Source organism: Cryptomeria japonica, chromosome 6, assembly GCF_030272615.1.
Source record: "Cryptomeria japonica chromosome 6, Sugi_1.0, whole genome shotgun sequence".
NCBI classification, from domain to species: domain Eukaryota; kingdom Viridiplantae; phylum Streptophyta; class Pinopsida; order Cupressales; family Cupressaceae; genus Cryptomeria; species Cryptomeria japonica.
The window spans coordinates 3,202,300-3,214,327 of record NC_081410.1 but is presented as its reverse complement, the minus strand read 5'-3'; positions in this window follow the sequence as shown (position 1 = coordinate 3,214,327).

Sequence of the window (12,028 nt, the reverse complement as noted above, 5' to 3'; positions counted from 1 at the left end):
GAGATAGTTGGAGTTATGCTGCAAGAAATGAGGATCTAAACCGAACCACAGTCATAACATACTGTGGTAGTATTTACAACTTCAATGTCCACCTAAGTTAGACATCGCTAGTATCCCTTAATTGCTCTGCTTATGCCATTCCTTACGCTTCTCATATTTTCTACAGTTTGATCTTCAGTCATATTCTTGAGTATCTTTCCTTCAACTAGCATGATAGGCGAACATCCACTGCAATATCATTTATTCCCTACACTACAAAAGAAATAACATACAAGAACATACATACACATTTTATTTAATCAAGACATCTATTAAATTCACCTATGATATTTCCCTAAACAATCTACATGGCAATAGGAATAAATTACATGGCTGCAGGAATAAATGGCATGGCTACAGGAATAAACTGGCAAAGATAAAACATGATTTGATAGGTTCAGGCTTAACATATGGATTACATAAAGTAAACTTCCAATACATTACTATCACTATGCAAATCAAAAGATGACAAAAACTCAAGAGTTCTTAGGATAAAAATATGACAAGGTCTCAACTCATCATTCATTCTTTTATCATGTCCCTTGTCAACCTTTTGCTTTCTCATTTTATCTTGAAGCTCCTCTATAGTATAAAACCAGGGTTCACTAGGATCCCTCTCCAACTAAATAATAGTAGCTATTTTTTCTTCCACTTCTTCTGTTGAAACTTCATATGGTAACTTAAGAATCCATGTTGTCCTAGGATAACTACCTCAATGTAATATTTATCTCTACTTACCAAGAAGGTAAAGTTGTCTTTGTACTTCCAGACTACATCTAGAGGAAATATCTCTCTCACTTACATTTTGTCTTGAAAGTTCTTGAATCACTCAGATAATAATGTATTGAATGCTTTGTTATTCATTCCAAAACTTCTAATGTATTATTTGCTTTTTATTGCAAGAAGGGGAGACTCTTTTTATTGCAAGAAGGGGAGACTTGTCCCAAGTATGGTTATTCCTTCCTGGAAGTTCATTTAAAAACATAAATACTAGACAAATGATCAGGGACCCATATTTGTGTTGCAAATGTGAAGTTGATTGATGTATCAGTATGGTTGTCATTAATGTCAATGTGCTGATGTGTTGGTATGTTGTTGGATATTGCCTTGAGATTCCACTCCCATGTTTTGGTGGTTCAGAAGTTGTGCTCTGGAAGTCTATGCAGTGATGATAATGATTTTCTGGCAGAGTTTGTGTAAATTTTCACATTGCTCCGCATTTTCAGTTTTTCTGTTGCATGTTTTTACTTATGCTTCTCATGCATGTATCTTTGTTATTATAATTCGGCACATGTTGATGTGCTCTGAAATTGTGTTTTTGACCATGTTCTTTCCTAGTCTAGTTAACTCTGAATGCTCTATCTTTTGGTCTGGTGATTGCATCATTTGGATAATGTGTTGTTGTATTGTGGTGTGGTCCACTTCTCATTCCCTTCCACTGCGACAATTCTTAGTGAAGACCTATTTTGAAATATGTTTAATTATCTCCTTAGCCACCTTGGAAAATCTATTCTGGAGATCAGGATATATATAATGGTTGACATGAATTATCATAAGAAGGATTCATAGAAGGAAGTTGATTGTAAAAGGAAGATCAATCTTTAGTGATGCGTAGTAGTTAATTGGTATGGTTGTTTGTTGATGTTGTCTGGTACCAGTTCTAGTGAGCCTAAGGTTTCTTTTGGCATTGCAGTTGTTTGGCAGTTATGCCTTAGTAGTGAATTCTTTCTTTCTTCCCCCAAGCAATGAACCCTCCTTTTTTCTAGCGGTTTTAGTTGGGCAATGAGCCATCTTTGTAAAAATCACCTTAACCGGTGTCACCCTAACAGGTGTTTTCATATTGAGAACTAACATTCATCACACTTTTTTCCTTCTTGGGTTTTCCGTGTCATATTTGGTGTTTCATGTGTGTGTTGTTTCATGTTCTTATCTATTCATGGTTAAGTAATTTGAGGTTTAAGTTGTTGGATTTATTTTTTTGGGAAAAGTAATATATTTTTAATATACAACTTTTTCACCACCCCTCTCAGTTGTCTAAAATATTCAACAATTTGAATGCATACTTAATTTTCTTTTTTTTCTCCAAATTCTCTATCAATTGTTGTCTTAGAAGCTCACATATATCAAATCTTTCATCGACAACCACCATCTAATGGGTCTCATAAATTGTTGTTGTAGTGGCCGAACCTTCTTGATTTTGAAAATAGACTCTGTAGGCCAAACACTTAGTCACATAATTGACTCCTAGATCCTTTATATCTTCAACTATAATTTCTCTTCCATCTAACCTAGACCCAATTAGGGCAGCAATAATGTTGTTCTTTACCAACTTCTTAACCGAAATTGTCTTGTTCATGCACAACCCATTTAAAGTCTTAATAGCTTCTTTCATGATTTTGTGGGGTTTATCTAGATACATAATATCTCCATGAATTTGGCTCAAAATAATTTTTACCCACAATGTCTCATAGGTAAAATCAGGGAATTCTTTCCAAATGTTTAACACAAATGCCAAAATGTTCATATAGTCATCTTTGAAGATTAAATTATTCTTAGTAATTTTATCCCAATTGACATAGAACTTAGAGTGACTTACCTCTTCTATGTTGGCATGAATGTATGCAATTATATCTTCCATGTAAATACAATAGATCGACACTCATGAGAATGCACCTTCTTTATTGGTTGTCATTGCCATATATGGATTGGGTTTGAGAATCGGTCAAGGCTTTAGCTCAAGGTTGACGATGATTGGAGTAGCCATCTTATTCAATTTTTCAAACTGTAGAGAAACAAGGGTTTGCTCACAAGTACTTCAATTGCACTGATCACACAAGAAATCCTATTAGCAAGCAAGATGACACAAAATAGCAAGCTCCCAAATGAACAAAATGAACTCAACATTTCATTTTACCCGTTGTGTCCATCAACTAGGATTGCACTACCATAAAAAAAAAAAATGTTATAACTCAAAAAGCTAATTCTCTGTTTTGTTATTTTTGACAAGCAATGTTATGGACTAGTTAAATCATCTGATAACCTTCAAAAATATACTCCTAATCTCTGTCATGTTGAAGGAAACTAGGGATCCTAAATGAAAGGGGGCGCACAAGATTTGCAATAATTTCTCCTCCTCAACCAGTGCATGTTTATCTAGTTTTTGAACAAGGAATCAACACCAACAATAGGTGCAGACCCATCCTCAATCTTTTCTACTAAATTTCCATCAAATTTCTTTACCCACATCTTTTAAATCTTCTCCTTTTTCATATTAACATCAACCCTCTTTTTCAAACCATTTCTTGCTCTATAGAATTGACAAATGTCTAAATTTGTTATAGTTGTAGCATACTGGACCTTGTTGAGAACTATTTTCATTTATACTTTCATTCCTTCTGAAATTAGACCCGCACTTAACAACCTTGTGCCCATATATGTTGCAAGAATTACAATATCCTTTGAAAGATTGGGCATTTTTTCCATAATTGATATATCCATATCCATTCTAGTTTACCCAACTTCTGCATACATTTTACTTGTGTACAAACTTATTGCAATCGTAACATTGACCATTAAATGATTGAGATCTTATCTGACTTCTACATTCACTATCTATATGCCCAACAATATTGAATGAGAAATAGTTACTATTGAAAATTGATGAATACCTGGTTTGAGCAGGAGTCTTTCTAAAATTCTTGTTTTGGACATTAGTGAAACCTTATTGATCATCATTATTGTTCATCAATTCATCCTTTACCTTTTCCTTTCCTTTATCTTCTTTTCTTGGAACTTTAGAATTTTCACATTTATTAAAACCAAGTCTTCCCTTGTATGTGTTATGTTTCCAAGCACTCGACATCACATCAAGCACTTCACTACCACCTTTAAGTTTCAATCCTTTGTCAATCTTCACTTGTGCATCTATGAATTCCTTCTTCAACATAGTCACTTCCTTTCCAAGTCTTGTACACTCTTTAGTCTTGTCATTTAGGTTTGTTTCTAGATAATTCATGGTCTTTCTTCCTTCATCAAATAATTATCTCAGAAGGCAATCTTTTATTTTTCTTTCTTGCATTTCTTTTTTCTTTCATCTAGATATGCTAGAGCACATTTTAGTTCTCCTTCCATATCAACAATACCTTTAGGATTCCACTCACTCAGATCCATATTCTCTTCTTCAAATGTAGTGTTCAAATCTGGATCTACCTCAGTGATTGCTTCTTCGGGAACCTTGCTTTGATACCAATTGTTGAACACTATCAGATTATTGAGAGGGAGAGATGAATTAGGATATACTAAAACTGGATCAAATTTAACTTCTCACTTTATCATTCATTTTATCCACAATGAGTATGAAGACGTATAATTGAAACCATTTAATCAAACACACATGAACAACAAGATTTTTATTTGAAAATAACATAGTGAGCTCATATATATATATATATATATATATATATATATATATATATAGAGAGAGAGAGAGAGAGAGAGAGAGAGAGAGAGAGAGAGAGAGAGAGAGAGAGAGAGAGAGAGAGAGAGAGAGAGAGAGAGAGAGAGAGAGAGAGAGAGAGAGAGATTTTAGTCCAAAGGCCAGGGAGCTCATTGCTTCGAAAGATGACTTGTAGGACAAGTTGCACAACCTTAGGGCAAGATACAACTCTTCTAATACAATAACATCAAGAGGATTGAACTATAGACAAGCATCTACAGGAATGTCAGTAATAGTCCACACTTTAGTACTCATTTGAAATAGCCTTCATCTCTGCTTTGCTACACATTCGGACCTCTTATCTTTATCACAATGTCTTTGGGCACCACATACATATCACACATAATCAATAAAATGATTTATCCTTTAAATATCAACCACAACCTTAATAACATTTACTAGGTCAACCTTATAAGATGTAATGTGTTCATACAAGACCATCGATCCCAAGGTAGTCTTTGAGGAAAACATGGAAGGCAAATGAAGTGAGTGAATAATCACACCATGTTCTCACACCTTCAAGATACTCCCAAAATAGCTCTCATACAATCGCACACTACGACACGAACTAAAACACCTTAGGTCGGCCTCAAATGATAATGTTAATCATAACTTTCCCAAACTTCAATGAGGACCACCAAATATACTTATAAATGATCAACATAGAAACATGTGATATCAAGAGACCCAAATCAACTATTCACATCATTGTACCAATATAAAGGTCGAGGAATGCAACACATTCCTCCACATTGCTGCACTTTAACTGCTCTAACCATAACTCAAGCTTAAACAAATTTTACTGGAGGTCACATAACCTTATGAATGTTGAGACATAATGAGAATGGGCATCCATAAGCATTTCTCTGGAACCGCATAATCCTTTGATTCCTATCCATCACCTAACCAAACCATAAGGCATGGCAGACTGTTCACCGGAACAGTCACAATTAATTGAAACATTATACCGGTTCACATAGATTATCAACAAATCTCTAAAAACACTATAACATATCATAATTTGTCATTGAAAATATCTATACACACCCTCCATACAACCACACACCTATTGCACAACCTCATATCAACTGCACATTGCGGAACTACTTTTGGACCTAGAGTACAACTAAGTAAATCATCAAGACCAGCAAGTTTGACATCAATGACAACCTGAACTTATATTTACAACACTATCTTAGCTACCAACTAGGGTCTTCCTAATTCTTAGTCCAGTATGACAATTCTAACAAGATTTCTCAACCTAACACTAAATGGTTAACCCCCAATTGGATGGTATAAGCTCAATTTTGATGGGGTGACCTAGGGTAACCTAGGCCCTACTAGTGGGTAGGGGGTGGGGGAAGAGATCATAAGATCCCATATTGGGGTGGTGGTGGATAGTTATGGGGGAAGTCTTGGTCTTAGCACTAATAATTTGGTGGAGGGTAAGGCTCTTCTATGGGGGATCACAATTGTCTTTTCCATTAGTATCATAAACCTCCTCATTAAGAGAGCCTCAAAACTGGTTATTGATGTTGTTAGAGGATCAAACAATCCGGGGAAGATCTTGGAAGATACTATTATTAACATTCACAAAATTCTCTTGGGTCTTGAATTGTTTGATCTCAAACATGTACCTTTAGAGAAGGTAACAAGGTGATCAATGCCATGGTAAGTCTATGGACAACTACTATGTCTTTATGTTGTTGACAGAACTTCAAGTGTTTTTCAAAAAATGTAAAAAACTCATTTCGAAGGAGTGGAACATCAACCCTATTCATGTTGATTAGTAAGAGTGATAATTTATATGCCTAAGTCTCTTCTCTACTTAGGAATATGCATAGTTTGGGATGGTTCGTGGTGATCCATAGTTAGTTGTTTGGTTTCTACTAATGGGATTTTTTGAAGTGGATACTTATAATGACCTAGATTTATAATGTGGTTATCTTATTAGTATATCTGCATTGTTGGGTGGGTTGTGTTGTGGACGTGGCTTTCTTCCGAGGTTATTTTCATGGCACCTTTGACTCAATGACTATCTCTTTGGCTCCGTCAAGAGGCTTGATGGACCCTATTATTGACTTGGCGCCCTCCTGGATGGCTAGCCAGCTTGGTTCCCATTTGGTGTCACATCACTTGGCAACCCTTCTATATAATAATAGCCTTTGTACTTTCTATATCTCTTATAGGATTCAAAATTTTAATTATCGTCATTTCTATATGGCCACCTTTATTTCCAATTATTTGATGGTGATTATTAATGCATGGGTTTCCTTACCTCGCCTTATTTTTTGTACCCCTAGCATTGTATGGCATGTTTGACAATTTATGTCGATGGTTCCTTGTAATAATGCTTATTACTATGGCACACATTCCATTCAATATATTTTTAGATATTTCCTCTTTTGTTACCTAATTATTGTGTGTTTGCTACTATTATGAGCATGGGGTGACAGTGAGGATTGAGTTGAGAACCTAAGTGTTCAAGGATGACAAAACTATCTAGCATATCTATTCAGAAGGTGGGGTTTCATAGTTTTTGGAATGCATAAATGGGTTTGATGAGAATATTTTGATTCAGTTTGCAACCTCATGGGACAATAAGATAGTAACGATTAGTGGTATTTCTTTTGAAATCAATGAAGATGTTATTGTAAACGTGATTGGTATGTCTAACAAGGGCAGGAAGTGAAAAAAATAGAGTAGGTTCACCGATAATGATAGTATGCATGTCTACGTCAAAGAGGGTGAGAAACCAATAAAATTGCATGGTGGGTTTGGTCATGAGGAGCCGTCGAGACTCTGTAACTGGGTATGTTTGATGATTAGTAAATTCTTCATGATAGAAGGAAGGCTTAAAGTTCATTACTACTATCATTTTCATCATAATTCCTTGATTAGTTTTTCGTTCTTCCTTTTAACCTCTTTGGAGAACTCTATAAAAGATGCCCTAGGAATGGTCAAATTTTTTATGAGAAGAAGCCCATCTCTCTCCACTAGGGACTCATATTTTGTCTCTACCATTTACATTTGGGATTAATGTCCCCCCTAAACCCATAATTGTAATGGAGGCCCCCCTACATTTTGATTCTCTGCTCGTTGCTACCATTCTAGACTCCCCTGGCGGACATAAAAATAAAAAGAAGTGTTTACAAAACCCTGGTGCTTAAAAACTTCCCCCCTTTGAAAGCAACTTGACCTTTTCTCCCTCCCTACTCACCACCCCCACTACCTCCAACCTACTTACCCCCTTTGGTGGTAAGTCCACTCCTAAAATCTCTATGTGCACAACCTTGATGTCGAAGGTCTCTACAACCTTAAACAATGCCTTGCCTCTAAGACTTTGGGGAAAAGAGGTAACTAAAATAAACTATGCTCCTGACCAAAAAGGTGAAGAAAAACTTGGCCCAATTTTGGATTGAGGAGATTGGCAATGACAAGGACAAAACTTAGGATAATATAGATGAAGGGAATAAAGGTGCTAGTGGCTCCAACCCCAGGAGATCTAACAAGCTTACAAGCTAGCCCATGGCTAAATGGAAATATAAGGTGGAGGATAATGAGGACGAGTCTAGGATGGAGGAGTACTACAATGATTTTGAGGACAAGGATAGCTTGGAGAAGACGAATAGAAACCTGTCCAAGAACTCTCATCACTCAAACAACATCGAGATAGACCCATTGGACTTGATTGATGATGCCCACCTAGCTAAAGATGTCTACCAAGTTGGTGATCCCCACACTTGCACCAAATGTGATGCTATCATTGTTGAATTTTCAATGTTGAACTTGAAGGTCCTAGACCTTTAAAAGAAGGTGGTGAGTATCTCGAGGTTTAGCTCGAAGATGATGCATAGGTCTACCACCACACTTTGTCTATTACAAGAGGAGCTCACAAAAGATGGCGATAAGGGTGAAAATTTCAAGGATCTAAGTTCCTCACTGAGGATTGGGTTGGCCTCTTTGCTTAACTGCTTGTTGGCTATTTTTTGAGTCTTTTGGTCGTTTAGTTTCAAAAACTTCTAAATTCTTTCACTATTGGTTTACTTTATAGACTATATATGTTATTGATGTCTAGGTTATTGCTAGCATGTTAATAGCTTGCTCAAGCTACCTTTAGGTTGTTTTGTTAAAAGGGTCAACGCCCTAATTTTGTTGCTTTTAATATTAAAAACAATCTTATAATTAAGGAACAAACTATCAACAACCTATATAGCCTATGTGAAAGAACTTACAATGTGCTAATATAGCACAATAATAAAAAATATTATACTAACATATATCCCACAATGCCAATATTAATCTATATTAATATAATAAGATGTTGATGCTATGATATATTCAATATTTAATGAATAAAACTACATTTAAATTAGATTCTCTTTCTATTTTCTATTCTTAGAATGATTAAGGTTTATATTACTATACAACACTTCGAGGTGTAAATGAATGTTTTCATGCTCAATTCAATAAGTAATGGCTAGTTAAAAATAGGACGACTTGGGCTTAGGTTGAAATTTAGATTTGAAAATTAAGGGGCTAATCCATTTTACAAGTAAAAATCACACCTGCAAATTCAACTTGAGAGAAAGAATGCATAATATGAAGATCAAGTCAAGAAACTAAAGAAAATGTTAATGTAAGTTGAAAGTGATTTCCCAATTTTTATATAAAAACATGCCAAATATGCATTAGTCTTTGTGTTTGGGACAATTAGTCAAGCGAGTCTAAAGAAAAGAAGAGAAGTACAAAACATTTTCCCCCTTACAATATTGTTTAACATATTGTATAATTATACTATAACAATAATATTTAGTAAAATAGTATACTACTTGTAATATTGATTATAATTACACTGAAGATGAATTATACTCACATATGGATGCAAAAACATCCATCAATAAAAACTAAAAGCATTTAATTTGGCATGCTTGTGACACTTAAATGCATGAAACAACAAAAAAAAAAATATTATTATTATTATTATTATTATTATTAAATTTTATATTATTTTATCTTCACTTCCACCTCTCAACTCCCACTCACTCTACGTTTAATTAATCAATCAATTTTGTTTATCTCCAACATGTAATCAACTAACTAAATTGTAATTATCTCAATCAATTCATCCCATCAAATCTCTGACATTGATTGATATCAAATCATTTATAAAATAGTATTACCATAATAGATTAAAATTAATATAATTAATTAATTTTACTTAACGATGAGGATTAAAATGTATATAAAATAAAAATATAATAATATGGTAATATAATAATAATAATAATATAGCCTTAATGAGGATGACCTCGTAGCGTGACGATTGTCATGAGCCCTGTTGAGAGGGTCGTCCCATGTTCGAGTCCCTTCGTTTTGTGCGGATACACTTGCTCTTGGTGGTGTTCATACCACGGATTTCATGTTGTAGCAGTATTTGACGGATGACTTGGTCTCCTCCTGCGATTGGTGTTCTCATTGGTGAGGCGTTGATGTCTCTTCGTGTTCATTGTACCCTGCCAGGATAGAGATCGGTTCAAAGTGATAAGGTGAATGAGACATGGAGAGATAAGGTGAGAATGGAGTGATAAGGAGAACAAAGTGAGAAAGATGCATTGGCAGAGATTGGTGTGGCGGATCTTGGAGGTGCTAATACCTCACAATGAAATACCATGGTGAGGGGGTCCCCCATTGTGACCCCATTGGTTCATAGCTCCAATCAAAAGCAATTATCGATCAAAAAAATAATAATATAGCCTTAATCATTTTTTTGCATTCATCAATAATTTAATAGAAATATAATAATTTTTAAGTAGAATAATTAACAAATATGATATCTTCGACATACTTTTCCAACATTTCTCTAAAGATAGGTATGTTAATATTATATTATTTATTTAAGTGCAATCAAACTTGTTTAGTTTTATAGTCTATTGAATTATAAAGTGAAATACCCTTTGTGTGTGTGCGTGTATATGTGTGCATTTGTGTTTGTATAAAAGGCTTTTTACAAAAAATTTATTAGATAAGCAGGGATTGAAAGGGCCCTGATCCCTTGTACATTATAGGTTTGGAGGAGACCTAAAACCCCAAACAATGGGTACGAAAAACCTAAAATCACTTGAGAGACAAAACAACAACAACCAACATCAAAAAACTAATTGAGCAACCACCAGGCCTAAGCCATTAAGCAAAAGAGACCAACCTCGAGGATTTTGTTAGGCTCCCATAACCTGTAACAAACCGGAAAAGTGAGAATCAGAATCTTCACTTTCCTTTGACAAAGAATGAACCCATCATTAACCCGTCTCCGTCTATAAGAGAACAATAAGAACATAACTAATGGCATTGATATGACAAGAAGCAGAAGTTGCCTCCTTACCATGAAACAACATGTAATGGCAAACAACCCTATACCTTAAAACAACAAAGAACCCTACCCAAATGAGGACCAACTCTATAGGTTCTCTAACAACAAGGTCCCTGATCTCAACAGGTCCAACAAACACAAGCACCCAAACCACCTCAATAGGTCCAATGGCCACTAGGTAGAAAACCTTAATCACCACAAAGGGATCACCCAAGGTGAAGAGCAAGTCCAAACTGAGACCCCTCACCAAAACTGGGCCGAAGGCAAAGAAAGTCTCATCCATCAACTCTGCAACGAGGATCACCTCCATTAGATCATCAACAATAGAGAATTCAACACACTCTGCAATGAGGACCTCCTCTATAAAACCTTCAGCAACATAGAGTACAACTTGAACCAAAAGAACACACCGATCCTTAAAGTCAGAATCAACAGTCTCCACAACCCCAAAATCCTCTGACAACCCTACACAAGCCGACTCCACCTCAATAGAAGTCTCCACCCGAAAGTCAACCAGAAAGAGCCCACCTCCATAAGGCCTCTGAGCAAGGTCGAGGCAGCAAAGCCATTAGAAATAAAGCCCCACACGCTAAAGGTCATTAAGACCAAACTCTGAATCCAATCAAAGCAAACAAGGGAGGAAAAATGAGCCCCCAAAACCTTGAAACTTCTGCTAGAAATAGGCCAAAGGCACTAACAAACCACATAGACCAAAGGAGCCCATGCTAAGGCACCCACCAAGGAACAATGGTGGAAATAGGCCAAAGGCTCTAATAGATTGTGCAAACCAAATGAGCTCCACGCTCAATGCTAAGGCTAATTTTTTGTTATCATATATATAACATTGGACTTACCATTATTTTATTGTAATATTTTTGTATTTGCAAAAAAATAATTTCAAAAAGATTAAAATATTTGTCTTCATTTTTAGAAATTATAAATTAATAAAAACCTTCTTTATATCAAAGTATTTTTAAAATATTGAATCTAAAATTGAAGACTTAATTATTACCTAAAATTGATACTCTTTAATTTTTTAAAAATAAAAATAAATTTGAAAATATTTTTAAAATATACTATCAAATCTATTAACATAACATCAATAAATATTAAGCATTGCACAA